The sequence below is a fragment of the Bubalus bubalis genome, chromosome 16 (genome assembly GCF_019923935.1).
Source record: "Bubalus bubalis isolate 160015118507 breed Murrah chromosome 16, NDDB_SH_1, whole genome shotgun sequence".
Taxonomy (NCBI): domain Eukaryota; kingdom Metazoa; phylum Chordata; class Mammalia; order Artiodactyla; family Bovidae; genus Bubalus; species Bubalus bubalis.
Genome location: NC_059172.1, coordinates 37,566,654 through 37,582,590, shown reverse-complemented (window position 1 = coordinate 37,582,590; position 15,937 = coordinate 37,566,654). Strand labels below are relative to the sequence as shown.

At 42.5% G+C, this 15,937-nt stretch overlaps 1 pseudogene; it reads right to left on the bottom strand.

The window, feature by feature from the left end:
- Positions 1-4,730: 4,730 nt before the first annotated feature.
- LOC102398669 lies at positions 4,731-9,158 on the bottom strand (annotated as a pseudogene).
- Positions 9,159-15,937: the final 6,779 nt, after the last annotated feature.

Here is a 15,937-nt window from a genome sequence, read left to right as displayed (position 1 = left end):
TGAAGGAAACTGAAAGTAAAATTCTAGTGGGTGGAGTTTGGGCAGGAAAGGAGGAGAGAAACTATAGGCCAGTAAGAGGCATCCACAAGGGGCCTCTGGAAACTAAGGAGGCTTCTGTGCCTGTGCTTGGTGAGTCAGTGAGTGCTTTTTATTCCTATCTCAGCTCTTCTCTGAGAAGCTATTCTCAAGTCTGTTCAAAATAATCAGTCCTTTGGAAAACTTAGGCTTCCTAAGCAATGCAATTTCACACACCCACCTTGTCTTGTTTCCTTACTAAAGAGCTGTCCGATCTAGGAGTAAAGTACCCCCTTTACCCCAGTGAAGACCCCCACTGAGGGTTCCCTTGAGGCAGCAGCATTGGCTTGCTCTTTACTGGCCTGCGTCCACCAGCTGAAGTAGGGAATCTGGCCAGTCTTTCCTCTTAGGTCATGTTAGATGAAATGGCTCAACAAACCTGAAATCACTCAGGTGGGCAGTTAGAGAGGTGATCACAGAGTGGTCGTTCACTGATGCTGACATTCAGAAGCTGGACACTATGTGGCAAAATGACACTTTTACTAAATAGCTTGAGAAAGAGTAAACTGTAGGAGGGTTATTTGTTGAACAATGACATCTAATACTGTTTAACATATAATCCTTAGGATCTTATAAAATGAAGCTGTAAAATTAGTTTTGTGTGTTAACACCAACTGGTCCTTTGTGTCAGACTGTTTCTAGATGTGTCTGTGTGGGTGTTGTTTCCAGATGCGATTAGATCTGTGGACTCAGTAAAGTAGTTTGCTTTTTCCAGGGTGGGTGAGCATCATCATTCAATTTGTTGAGGGATCCGGAAAGAACAAACATGTGGAAGAGGGAAGAATTTGTTCTTCCTGTTCCTGCCTGCCTACTTGAGCTAAGATGCAGCTCTTCTATTGCGTTTGGACTAGACTGTACTGTGACCCCAAGCTTCGGACTTGGACTGAGTTACATAGATTTCCAGCTTGCAGACGGCAGGAATGGAATTTCTCATGGTATGTAATTATGTGAACCAATTCCTTACATTAAAGAATCTTCAAATAAATATTCATGATGACAATAAATATAGAAATAGGTATTCTGTTTCTCTGAAGTACCTTGAATAATACAGTAAAGAAAAAATGCTGTGTTTTTTCTGGGCAGAGGTGAACTATAATAAAGATAATGACACAGATAAGCAGCAATTACCAGAATGAGCCAAACAGTGATATTTTGGGTTGTTTTTTTTTTTTAATATTGAGTTGTATGAACTGTTTAAAATTTTGGATATTAACCCGGTATTATTTATTTCATTTGCAAATTATCTCCCATTCAGTATATCTTCATTTTGTCAAATGTTTCTTTCACTGTGTGAATGCTTTTAATTCAGTTCTGTCTGTTTACTTCTGCCTTTTTTTTTTTTTCAATTTTATTTTATTTTTAAACTTTACATAACTGTATTAGATTTGCCAAATATCAAAATGAATCCGCCACAGGTATACATGTGTTCCCCATCCTGAACCCTCCTCCCTCCTCCCTCCCCATTCCATCCCTCTGGGTCGTCCCAGTGCACCAGCCCCAAGCTGTTTACTTCTGCTTTTATTCCTTTGCCTTTGGATATAAATCCAAAAATATATTGCTGTGATTTATGTGAAACAGTGTCTAATTATGTTCTCTTCTATGAGCTTTATGGTTTCAGGACTTACATTTAGGCCTTTAATCTATCTTGAGTTTACCTTTGTATATGGTGGGAGGAAGTGTTTGGTTCTCATCTCATGTGTGCAGTTATACAGTTTTCCTAGCACCAGTGACTGAGGAGCTTCCAGGATACCTTCTTCAGTCTTTAACCAAGAAAAGAACATGTGATGGGTAAAAACTTATAGGTGTCATATTCTTTTCAGGAAAGGGCTTCACTTCTGGGGCCAAAGTCACTCATTCATGGCTGACTCTTTGCAACCTCATGGACTGTAGCCTGGCAGGCTTCTCTGTCCATGGAATTCTCCAGGCCAGAATACTGGAGTGGGTAGCCATTCCCTTCTCTGGGGCATCTTCCCAATAGAACCAAGGTCTCCTGCATTGCAGTTGGATTCTTTACCAGCTGAGTTACCAGGGAAACCCAGGAGTCCTTGTTAAAAGGGAACGCCCCTCTGTGTGCAGATCTTTTCTGTTGTATACAAAAATCCAGCTCCACAGTTTCTCATAACTAGGTACTTCCTCCTGAACTGGAGAACTGAGCATTCCAGTAAATGAAACAACATCAGTGGCCTTGGAGGGTCATTTGTCAATAATTCAAGAGTACAGAATTTTCCTAGTGAGTCAGAATCCCAGTTATTGTAGCAATGGGAAGATAGGAAGGCAGAGATCAAAGGAAGTATTTAAAAGACCGATTTTCCCTTGTTTCCCAGGGTGAGTGCTAAGACATGGATGTGTGCATACACACACAGACACAAAAACTGGGAAAATTCCTCTTTGGAAACCTTGTCAAATCAAAGTTCATCCAAAGGGAGGAAGTTGAGAATTCTTTGGGACAAATATGGATAAGAGAAAATACACTGGATCTACTTTTTAAAGAAAATAACTTTGACTCCATAGGGATTAAAGATTCCAAAAGACATGGGGATTCCACCAAGCCCTGAATGAACATCCAGTGCAGAAGTGATTCCCTTCTTCTCTTACTGAAGGAAGATATCATACTTTTTCCTTCATTTCCAAGAACTTTTAACTCATTAAAAAAGTAAGGCTGACCAGGACACACAAAAACCTGCCCAAATCAGTGTTAAGAAATCTCACAATTATACTTCTGAGTCTTAATGTATCACTGTGAATGGTAACTTTGGCCAAACAGAGCCTAAATTGAAATTTGAATTCAAAGAAATAGAATTATGGTACAATTTTTTGAAAAAAATAAAATAAGGCATTATCCAGAAATATTTATTTTACAATTAGGTAAGATTTAAATAAAGCTGTAATTCTTTCATCAGTGTGTTCTGTTTCTAAAACATAGAAAGGGTTATCATGTTGAATATAAGCTAATATTTATTCTGAAAATGACTTATTTTAGTCACAATGAGAGGGAAGCAGAAAATGAATAAACATTATATAGAGTACCACTTTTGAGCTAGAAGTTACAGAAGTTATTACAACTGTTGTATTGTTTAGTACACATTAATGATAACTCGGTAAATTCTGTATATATATATTTTTTGCAAATAAGATCCTGGATCTCATAGAATCTAGTTTACTTAGGTTTTCTCTAGTGGCTCAGTTGGTAAAAATCTGTTTACTGAATAAGAGCAAGTATGTAGCAATTCTGAAATTATTATAAAACTGTAATCCCACAAACACAAAGAGACACACACGCCTAGGCACACATGCTTTTCCATGACAGGCAGAGCTGGAATAGTCTTGACAGCAGCACAAAGGCGATCTAGGATCTGGAAAATGATGCATCAGTGCAAAGAATCCTTGTGTCCCTAAAGCACAAACCTGTTTAATGAGACACTGACACAGGTTATATTTTTTGGTATTCAATAGGTCAAATACTTGTTATTGAGACACTTAGATGCTTCTCACTTAGTATCATTTTGTTGTCGTTCAGTTGTTCAATCATGTCCGACTCCACGATTCTATGGACTGCAGCATACCAGGCTTCCCTGTCCTTCAGCATCTCCCAGAGTTTGCTCAATCTCATGTCCATCAAGTCAGTGATGACATCCAGCCATCTCATCCTCTGTCATCCCCTTCTCCTCCCGCCCTCAATCTTTCCCACCATTAGGGTCTTTCCAAGGAGAAAATATCATTTATCATCTGACAATAATATTATGTATGGTGCAGTTTTTATATCGTGATTACATTAATAAAATAAACACAGCAGTTAAGGATGTTATTCTAGGTCACACTGCTAATATGTGAAGACAGTTCTTGAAATAAGATACTCCAGACATAAAACTTCCACTCAGGTTTGCAGAACCTGACTCCTGGGCGTTTGAGACATATTAGTGTGTGTCAAGAGTCCCCATGCCTTCAATGTCTACTCCCTAAAAGGGTGGGTGTCAAAATACCCTGAGATTTCATGATACCTGGGAATAATTACAAACTCCGGGAAAAGATGACATTATGAATACTAAATGAAGAGTGGTCTGAATTTCATGTGCTTGTAAAGATCTTAATGCTGCCATATAGGTGTGCAAATACAAACACAAAGATGTTGTCTTTCCATTCTGGCTTCTTGAGTATGTGACCGAATGGATCAATGATTTGCAGCTAGGCAAAAATATTCCTTAAAATTCAAGTCTGTTTCTGAAAATTTATACAAAAAGATACCGGCTCTCTTCTATACTCAGGGGGAAATTGAAATGTAAGGGAATTGTCTCCAATTCTAGGTCTCTGGCAGGTAAAGAAGATTCAGCTTTCCCATAAGTCAAGCATCTACTAAATACGGGAACCTGAGTTGCATGAGAGTAAGAGTGAAAGTCGCTCAGTCGTGTCTGACTCTCTGCAACCCCATGGGCTACACAGTCCGTGGAATTCTCCAGGCCAGAATACTGGAGTGGGTAGCCTTTCCATTCTCCAGTGGATCTTCCCGACCCAGGGATTGAACCCAGGACTCTCGCATTGCAGGCAGATTCTTTACCAGCTGAGCCACAAGGGAAGCCCAAGAATACTGGAGTGGGTATCCTCCAGAGAGTACCCTCCCTTCTGCAGCAGATCTTCCCAACCCGGAAATTGAACTGGGTTCTTCTGCATTGCAAGACGATCCTTTACCAATGGAGCTATGAGGGAAGGGGGCTGTGGGGCACAAAGCAACCTTAGTGACAACACCAGAAAAAGCACAGTAACACAGAAGAGATGGAAACTTTGTCTTCATTTTTCTCAGGTCTCAAATGCAGGTCTCAGTTTTACCTGCAGCATCTCGTTTTTTGGTTCCTGCAAATGATGCTCCACATCTGAGATGAGATCTCTCACCAACTGGCTCTGCTGGACCAGCTCATTCTCAGAATCAGCCCGATTACATAGACCAACCTCCTCCTCAGTCTTCAGATTTTGCCATTCCTTCAACTCCTCACTGTTCAGGATCTCTCTCAGGTTTTAAAAATCTGCCTGGATATTTTCTCTCTCATGTTGTATTTCATTCTTCAGGACTGAGAGAAAGAGGAGGAGGAAAGCAATGTTTGAGGAAAACTGACTTTTCCTGTTTTTTTCTGTCCCTTTCCAAAGTTTCCCAGTAGCTCAGTTGGTAAAGAATCAGCCTACAATGCAGGAGACCCGGATTCAATTCCTGGGTCAGGAAGATCCCCTGGAGAAGGAAATGCCACCCTACTGGGGTCCAGCCCGGGTTAGATCCAGGGATTCCCTCAGGATGATGGCTTTGGCGATTTAAAGGGATAGCGTCAGTGGAGAGAATCAGAGGCCTAATTATATTTGGTTTACTTGGGAAATCAATATACCCCCACGCTCCAATTACTTTAGCCTGAAGAAAGAGTAGAGACAAAAGGAAAGAAAAGGAGACGAGAAAGAACGACAGGGGGAGACCAAGCTTAGTGAGCAGGGTCCGTAGCTTTATTTTTAGCAGGGACTTTTATACCTCAAGTTGTACATAGAAGATAATGGGGGATGCAAAGTCATGTAAGGTCAGCAGACCTTAATCATTATCGCAAATACAAAGGCTTTGGGTGATTTACATCATCTTCTTGTCAGGAGACCTGCTAACATTTTTCTTTTGATAAGAATTAGTCCACCAGAAAAACTTATTTTCTCCAAAGGTGACTTTTCTTAGAGTTTAGTACCACTCCCCGAAAGCACTAAACAGAGTTGCATTCCTATAGGGCAAGAGTGTCGTGGGGGTAATTAAGGAAAGAATTTATTAGCTTAGGGGTCCAGGGTTATTATTAACATTAAAGCTTCTACTTATATTTCTTATATATCAACTATATTAATCAATACACTCCCAGGAACACAGTGGGTAAGAAATTTGGAAACTTGGCAGTAGGCATTAACTCAACAAAGAAATCTTCTATCAGTTCTATTTTAACAATTTTCTAACTCCCTGAGAGGCTCTGCATTATTAGAATAACTAAGTCTCCTTGTGCCTCATATGGTTGGGAGGCCGTAAACAATCATATGCATAGCTGTAGGAGTCCAGAAACCTGTTAGTCAGGTTAGAAAGCTTTCTGAGGGAAACACAATTGGAACGCACCTTATTATACCCTGGAGACTTATTAACTAGAACTTTAAGTTGCTTTTCTTACAGAGAAAAGTGGTTAGGGATAGCCCCTCTTGACTGTCAGAGGAGTTGGTGAAAGTCATGAAGCAGTAAAACAGACAGGCTCAGGTTTTGGGGTAGCTCAGGCAGGCCCAGAAGGGCACCCCTCGAGTTCTGGCTCGCCTTGCCCACCAGATCTCTCCCACATGACCTTGTCATGGGGTGGGGACTCCCGTGCTGGCTCCCGGCACCACCCCACTCCAGTATTCTCGCCTGGAGAATCCCACGGACAGATGAGCCGGGTCTCAAGAGTCAGACACGACTTAGCGACTAAACCACTACCACCATCACATTTCAAATTAATGGCCTCAAGTCTGCATTACCGAGGCTAACCCTCAGCCAAAATGGGATCCTCATGAGTATAGCTCGGCCATCACACATCTGTCCAGGTTACTCATGCCTCCCTGCATTACTCCTGAACCCCTCCCTCCTTCCTCTGCCAAAAAGTTGAACACTGAGGACAGAGCCATGAGCCATTGCCAGATGGATTCCAAGAAGAGTTAAAGGCTAATAAACATGGCAGGAATGGAATGTCAAATTCACCAGTTATCCTCACCAGAAAGTCCCTCTGTATGAATACCTCCCTTCCAATATCTGTATTCATTTGTGATATCAGCACCCACTCCTATCAGGGAAATGGTGAAGAAGAGGACTAGTCAAATGACTATCTGTCAGGGAACAAAGAAGTAGTCAGCTACTTGTGATCAACTCATGGTCTGCTCAGATATCTAACTCCTTCAGGAAGTGCCTCCTCCTACCTTCCGGGTATTAATCTCTCCTCTGATTTGAGCTTTCAGTTTCTCAGCTTCCTGCTGCTCCCTCCTTAGCCTCTTCAAAAATTCCTGGAGTTTCCACTGTGAATAAAGAATCACGTCAGAGTCAAGCTATGGTTTTCTCAACATCAATGTAGAAAATAAATGGTGGAGAAATGAAGATGTTTTCCAAAGAGAATAGACTTTACAGAACTGAGAACAGCAATTAGAATCCATGACTTTGGGGGAAAAAAATGAGGTAGGGTATGTGTTCTTTACAACTCAAGCAATAGAAGTCACCATACACTTGCCAAGAGAAGACCGGTGCTCTTTGTTCTAGGAGAAACCTGATCCTGTAGCAAGGAAACAATTTCTATCTCTTCCACCTAGTGTCCTAGTTACCCTCCTGTTGAAAGGGGTAATGTTCTCTTGAACATCAGATCTCCACCTATTAGCACAAGGTATATGAATGTCTACTTCTGGCTAAGTGTCTGTGTGTAGGGTTGAAGTGTCTAAGTGTTGGTCACTCTCAGACATGTCCGACTCTTTGCAACCCCATGGACTATAGCCTGCCAGGCTTGTCTGTCCATGGAATTATCCAGGCAAGAATACTGAAGAGGGTAGCCAATCCCTTCTCCAGAGGATCTTCCCAACACAGGGATGGAATCCAGTTTCCTGCATCTCAGGCAGATTCCTTACTGTCTGAGCCGTGTATAGGGTTATTACTCTATAATTGGAGGAATGCACTGAAATGTCCCTCAGACATCAGAAAGTGAGCATATGAAGAAAAGAGATCACAAGCCCCAGGTTCATGGTGAGCAGGTAATAAAAGTCCAGTGCAAAGTAGACATTTCCCCTCAAGTACCATTTCTGACTTGTCTTTCCTCCATTCTGGTCTCTTACCTGGTACTTCTGGGCAACCTCTTCCATGAGGAATGTGTGGTGACCATGGTGTTCCTGTGACCACTTGCAAAGCCAGCAAATGACCTTGCCATCCTCCTCACAGAAGAACAGGACTTTCTCTCCATGGCACAGATAGATTTCTCTCTTGCTCCTCCAGGTTCACCTTGACCTCCCTGAGCCACTCCACTATGCTGGCCAGGTGCCAATGAGGCCGCAGGTTCACAGGTTCATACTTGATTCTGAATACAGGGCACCTTCTCTCCCCTTCTAGGCCAATCACGGACTCCTTGTTGTTTGCAGTGTTGCAGGCTTGACAGAAGCTGTGGCCACAGTCAAGGCTCAAGGGTTCTGTCAGAAGCTCCAGGCAAATGGGGCAGGTGAACTTCTCCTGTAAGTTCACTGATTTTCCTGAAGCCATGGCAACTTGTCCCCTCCTCCTACCTGTCCTGAATTCTGAGGATTCTCTTGTTCACAGATCTTTGCATTGGGAAAGATAAAAGAGGCAGAGTAAAAAAAGGTAGAAATACATGATAATAATTGCTTATAAATTTAATACAGGCCAAGTGGAGGACCTAAAAGAAACTATAGAGAAACACGGGAAAGGGGAAACAAGGGAAACAAGGGACCTGACCAAAATGACATTTTGTCATAATTTTAAGCACTTTACTATCAGTTCTTGATTCATATCATATCAAATTCCATCCTTATCTGTGCAGTGATTCTTGCTATTTAAATTTTACCAAAGGAAAGTTGCCTTGATACTTTTTCTACTAAGATACTTGTATGATGCACCATCCATCCTGCTTTTTCTTTCCAGTGCCCAGGAAGCATTCTTAATATCAAAAGACTGAAACCACTTAAAGCCATTGGGCTTTTATATTCACTCTTCTCTCAGCACCAGATGCTGCCACTGACATCCATATGACTCTCTCTTATAGTTCAGTAAACTGTCTTCTGACAGTCTCTCATTATAAAGACCTGCTCTGTCTAAATTATTTACAGTGTAACCATGCCATCATTTGCTCTGCACTGACAATGATTTCCCATATCATCATGACCTAATATATGACAATGTGTTTGTATATAAGAACAAACGCTTCATCTGATGTGTAAATGGAGACAATGACTTACAAAGATCATGTGTATTCAATACACAGAATGAGGTTGAACTTAATATGTTAGGGGTCCTCCTTCAGAGACCTGTCTCCTATCCCACTGAGTGAAATGAAAGAAAAGAAACTTCACGGACCCAGTTAATACTCAGAGCAATCAGTGAACTCGGCTAGGTTTTGTCTATATAAATAGTGATTTCACCTTGGCCTAAAAAAATTCATTGAATTATACAAGTCTGATATTTAAAAGCATATAAACTTAGATGAAATGAATATCAGTCTTGAGAAAAAAATCTCAAAATATTAGTCCAGGTCATTAAACTAATTATCATTGATGAATTATGTGTTGGTAGTAGGGCTAATATCTGTATGAAGTAAGATGAGTATAAAAGGAGGACTTAAATCCAAGATGACAGAGGAATAGGTGGATGCGAAGCACATCTCTCTCCATGGATACATCAGGAATACACCTCCAGACACAGAAGATCTTGCAGAACACCAGCTAAGAATGGACAGGAATACCTGACCACCAGAAAAGAATATTTAAAACCATGCAAAACTCGATAGTACAAAGGAAGAAGTGTGAAAAAGAGGAGAGTAGGGCTGGATTTACCTCTGGAGGGTGAAGGAACTGAAGCAGGGGTCAGATCCACACACTGGGACAACTGTTTTGAGTAGAGGTGAAGCAGTTTGGGTTGAGGCTGTTGGAGAGTGAAGCAGCTGATCTGTGGCAGTCTGAATGGAATGATAATCACACAGACAACCCTTGCTGCAGACCTATATACTCCGGAGAGGGAACAAGTCCCCTAGGAAGTGCAGCAGTTGGGAGCTGGAACATAGAGATTGGAGAGCAATCCCAGGGCAAGGTTTGCTGTTGACTGCAGGGAGACAGCCCAAGTAGACTGGTGGGAGGAGATGCCATGGGAAATGTTTGTGAAGGAAAGCCAAGCCAACATGGAGTCAGGGTAATACTGCTGAGTCACACACAGGAGATAGAGCCATGCCCATAGCCGGTCTCTCCCCACACATCATCAATGGACAGCGGGGACCTGTCCAGAGAGAGACAAAGACAGAAAGACCCCAGAGAGAGTGGCCCTTTAAGTGCCTGATGCACCAAGCAGCAGAGAAGGACCCCAGTTAGGGTGGCCCTTTAAGTGCTTGATGTGCTGAGAAACAGAAAAGGCCTCCAAAGTGGGGGAGGGTGCTGTAAGTGCCTGAGGTACTAAGAAAGAGAGAAGGACCCCAACTGGAGCCGGGGGGAGTCCTGTAAATGCTTGAATAGGTCAAGCAGCAGAGAAGGCCTAGCCAAAGAGGCCCTCTAATTACCAGCTGCCAGAGGCTTCCCTGGTGGCTCAGACGGTAGTGTCTGCCTGCAATGTCGGAGATCTGGGTGCAATCCCTGGGTCAGGAAGATCCCCTGGAGAAGGAAATGCCAACCCACTGCAGTACTCTTGCCTGGAAAATCCCATGGATGGAGGAACCTGATAGGCTACGGTCCATGGGGTTGCAAAGAGCAGGACACGACTGAGCGACTTCTCTTAGAGGCTAGGAAAACACTCTAATAGGACTGTAGCTCTTGCAGCTGAGGCAGTTGGTGTCCCTGCGCACTTGATGCCACCAGAGTTCCCACAATCCAAGCAGCCATGTCGCCTCCATGCTCAATCCTCACCGGGGCAGAGCTGCCAGAAGCAAGTTGTGGGCCTCCCTGGTGGCTCAGAGAGTAAAAAATCTGCCTGTATTGCAGGAAACATGGGTTTGATCCCTGGTTCAGGAAGATCCCCTGGAGAAGGGAATGGCAACTCACTCCAGTATTCTTGCCTGGAGAACTCCGTGGAGAGAGGAACCCGGCAAAACCCTAATAGCACCATATTTTCTGCGACAGTTGCCACTGGCACCTCTATGTTTCCAGCATCTCCCTGGGTCCAAGCTCTTGTGCCACCCCCTCGAATGATCCCCACTTGGACAGAGCAGCCAGAGGCTAGGAAAAACCCTAAGGGCCCCTTATTCCCTGTTGTCCTTGCCACTGGTTCCTCTTAGTACCTGGGACTGCCAGGGCCCCTGTGATCCAAGCAGCTGCACTGCCTCCATACCAGGTCCTCCCTGGGGCAAACCCAAGTCCTCCAGAGCAGCCTCAGGAGCAATGCCCTATAGACCACTCACATGCAGAGGTGCAGATAAAACCACCATTGAAATCCAGGGGTAGTGTGGCTAAGGAAGAGAACCCAAAACCTTCCCACCAGTGGTACAAGCTGCAGATTAAATTCACGTAATCAACTAGGCAGACTTAGTGTCTATGGAATATATATAAGGACAATGAGAGGTTCTGAAAAAGAAAAGGCGCTAGCACAGGCCGATGCAGACATTAGAGACAAGAAAATGCAGGAGCAGGGCCAGATTAGAATCAGGTCTAGAGACTATCCCAGTATTGGAGGGCATCCTAGGGAGGTGAGGTGGACTATGACTCATAGCGAGGGAAAAGACGCTGCAGGTGATATCCAAGAAAAGCATTTATTATTCTTATATTTTAACTTGTTCTATCATTGTTTCTGGATTTTTTTCTCTTCTCCTTTTTTTCCCTCTGTTGCTATAGTTGTTGATTTTATTAATGCTAATAAATCTATGTACACATTGGAGAATTTTTGTTGTCGTTGTTAATCAGACTTCTTATTTCCTTTAAATATGTCTGCCTCTACAATGGCAACCCACTCCAGTACTCTTGCCTGGAAAATCCCATGGATGGAGGAGCTTGGTAGGCTGCAGTCCATGGGGTCGCCAAGAGTCGGACGCAACTGAGTGACTTCACTGTCACTTTTCACTTTCATGCATTGGAGAAGGAAATGGCAACCCACTCCAGTATTCTTGCCTGGAGAATCCCAGGGACGGGGGAGCCTGGTGGGCTGCTTGCTGTCTGTGGGGTCGCACAGAGTCGGACACGACTGAAGCCACTTAGCAGCAGCAGCAGCCTCTACATTGGCCTTTTGCTGTTGTGAAGGTTTTTCCTCCCATTTTTTTAATTTAAAAAATGTATTATTATTATTTTTCTACATATATTTTTTGTTTGCTTTTCTTATTTTCCTGTTGTAGTTATTCTTTAGTATATATTAATCTCCTTTGCTGCTAAGTCACTTCAGTTGTGTCCGACTCTGTGCCACCCCATAGACGGCAGCCCACCAGGCTCCCCTGTCCCTGGGATTCTCCAGGCAAGAGTACTGGAGTGGGTTGCCATTGCCTTCTTCATTAATCTCCTTTACCTACTTCTATTTAAGTTTTCTTTTCTTTCTTTCTTTCTTTTCTCTCTTTTTCTCACCATGTTTATTAGTCTGTTTTGCTTTCATTGCTTTATTCCCCAGCAGGCATATTGCTTAATTTTGTTTTCCAGATTATGTTTTGTTTTTAACTGGTTGATATCATTTTTGCTTTCCTTTGCTCACCAGATGAATCTCTGCTACTTTCTTCTTCTTTTTTTTTTTTGACCGTTTTGGTTTTGGTTATGTGTGTATGTCAGTGTACACATATAAAGTTCAAACAGGAAATTTATAGACCAAATTTTCTTCTTTTGTGATTGCAGTAAAACTGTTTCTGCTAAGTACGATAAAACCATAAAGTATGGATACTGTATGGAAAGAGTCTTTTTTTCCTAAATAGAACTGTAAAGTGAAATTGTGCTTTATTTCCAAGGTAGTCATCTACTATTATTTAATATAAATTCCTTGCAATGCTAGTAAAATTAAACCTGAAACAGTAAACTAACAAATTGTTTCTAAGACCCTATAGTAACTGGCCTGACAGAGGTGAACTGTATGAGCTCAGAAGACAAGGGTCTAAAACTGACTATGGCAGAGAGGGAACAAGGAATACATAGCAGAGATAATAATCTCCAAAGTCAGCCTTGATGAAGAAAGATTTAGTTAGAAAGGGGAAACTCCTGGTGAGGAAAGAGATTTGACTTGTGTCTGTATTTGAGTCACTGAGTCTGGAAGATCCCTTGCGAAGGGAATGGCAACACACTCTAGTATTCTTCCCTGAAGAATTCCATGGACAGAGGAGCCTGGTGGGCTACAGTCCATAGAATCGCAAAGAACTGGACTTGACTAAGTGACTGACACTTTCCAATTTCACATTCTGTGCCTGAGTACAGTGGGTACAGCTGGACATTCTATAAGGAGGAAGGGAAATAAATGTGGAGGCTGTTCTAACTTATTTCCATTTTGGGTCTAATGATGTGGATATAATAATACTTCTCTGACATCTTTTTATATCACGAACACCAATCAAGTAAGAAGATTTTAAAAGTGAAAGTTAGATGTCACTGTTACTAGAAGTTAGATGCTTCCAGATGTCACTTTTAGAAATTGTTTCCAGGTGCTCATCTTGCTCCTGATCTCTCAGCTGAGCTGGTTCTGAATGGCAAATCCAGCTCATAGAGAAGCTTGAGCAGGATAGGGATGCAAGGAAGTGCAGTAGTTCCATGTCTGGACCAGTGAATACCACAGAGGAGAGCCTGCCAGTTGTCACATCATCAGGCTCCTGAGCATGGACAAGCCTATGGAATGAGAATTTATTGATATAGTCATGCAGAAATACTACAGTGATACCCTGATAGAAATTAAAATAACAGGACTCAAGACCCCTTGGCCTTTGTTCTTGTTGATAGAAGGGATTTTCTACCTCTTGAAAAATCAGGGATCCTGACTGACCTCAGCAAGGTGCAATTGAAACTTAACAGAATGGGAAGTAGTTGTGGGTAGATTTTAGTCTTGAGAAATAAATAGACCCTCCAAAGAACAAACCAAGCCTTTCTCTTCTTCCAACCCCCTTCTCCTAAGACTTCCCCTCCCCCAGACTGCTCTTCAGTCAGCACTCTCAGCAGGAGGCCTGCAGGCTAGGCCATTTCCCCCTTTAGAACAGCTTCCAGACATCTAATTAAACTCACTCAAGCAGATTTCATGTTTTTCTTCTGTGTCTCTCAGACTCTGCCCTCTAGAAACCACTCGACTAGCCTCACATCCTAACGGAGAAGTTGTGATTCCTTGGAGAAGGGTGAAGACAGGCCCTGGGCAGGTGTGTTCAGGATTCACTCACCTCACCAGAGGCCTGACCTCCATTATGATGATCCGAAGTAGAAGATGAGGGGAAATGAAAATTAAATTCCAGGAGGTGGAGTTTGGACAGGAAAGGAGGAGAGAAATTATAGACCAATAAGAGGTGTCCACATAGAGCTTTTGGGAAGTGACAAGGCTTTTGTGCCTGAGTTTGCTGGGTCAGTGAGTGCATTTTATTCCTATCTCAGCTCTTCTCCTGGAAGCTGTTCTCATGTTTCTTCAAACTAACCCATCCTTTGGAAAACTAGGCTTCCTGAGCAATGTAATTTTACAGACCCACCTTACCTCATTTCCTTACAAATGTGCTATCAAGAGGAGGGAATAAAGTACCCCCTTTTCCCCAGTGAGGACCCACACTAAGGGCTCCCTTGAGGCAGCAACACTGGCATGCTCTCCCCTGGCCTGTGTCCACCAGCTGAAGTAAGTGAATGTGGACAGTCTGTCCTATTAGGTCATGTTAGAGGAAACGGCTCAACAAATCTGAAATCACGGAGGTGGTCAGTCAGAGGGGTGATCACAGAGTGGTAGTTCACTGATGCTGACTTTCAGAAGTTGGGTGCAATATGGCCAAAATGACACTTTTCTAATAGACTAAGAAGATGAAAGTATATGAAGTATCATTTATTGCACAGTCATCTAATACTATATAGATGACATATAGTAGATGACATATAATTCCTAATTAGAAAAATTAGTGAGATGGTTAATTTTATGTGTCAACTTGACTGGTCACTAGGTGACCAGATTAGGCATTCTTTCTGGGTGTGTCTGTGTGGGTGTTGTCTCCAGATGAGATTAGAATTGGATGTGTTCTTGGTAAAGTAGTTTGTTTTTCCCAGTGTGGGTGGACATTATCCAATCTGTTGTGGGCCTGCAAAGAACAAAGGTCTTCCCTGTAGCTCAGATGGTAAAGAATCTGCCTACAAAGCAGGACACCTGGGTTTGATCCCTGGGTCAGGAAGATCTTCTGGAGAAGGGAATGGCAATCCACTCCAGTGTTCCTGCCTGGAGAATCCCATAGACAGAGGCGGGCTATAGTTCATAAGGTCGCAAAGAGCTGGACACGACTGAGCGACTAACACTGCTTCTACTACTGCAAAGAACAAAAATTTTGTGTGAGATAATGTTTAATTCTCATTTTCTCATGTGTAACTGTCCTGTTTTCTGAGCACCAATTACTGAAGAGGTTCTGGGACACCTACTTTGTCCTTTCTCTGAGAAGAGAATATCTGACTGGAAGCTACTTATCAATGTTACATACTTTCAGCAGAGGGCTTTATTTCTGGGGCCAGGAGCCACTACTAGAAAGTGAATGCCCCTCAGGGTGCAGATCTTTTCTTTTTAAATAAAATTCAGGTCTTCATTTTCTTTTAACTAATTGCTTCATCCTGAACTGGAAGATTGGGCTTCTAGTAAGTGAAAAGTTATCAATGACCCTGGAGAGTCATTTGTCAATAATTAAAGAGTACAGATTTTTCCTAGTGTATCAGAGCATCAGTCATTGTAGCAATGGGATGTAAGGAAGGCAAAGGATAAATTTAAAAGACCAGTTTCCCCCTGTTTCCAAGGATGAGTGTTAAGATGTGGATGTGTGCATACACACCAGAGAGACAGAAACTGGAAAAAAAAAATTCTCCTTAGACTCCCTTGTGAATTCAAAGATTGTCCAAAGTTAAAGGAGCTGGGAATTTGGGGGAACTAGCAGAGATGAGAGCAGGTACCCTTGATCCACTTTGGCATTTGTTTTTAAACTTTAACTCCATTGGAGGCTGAATTGGGATTAAAAATTCTAAAGACTTGGGGATCCCATCA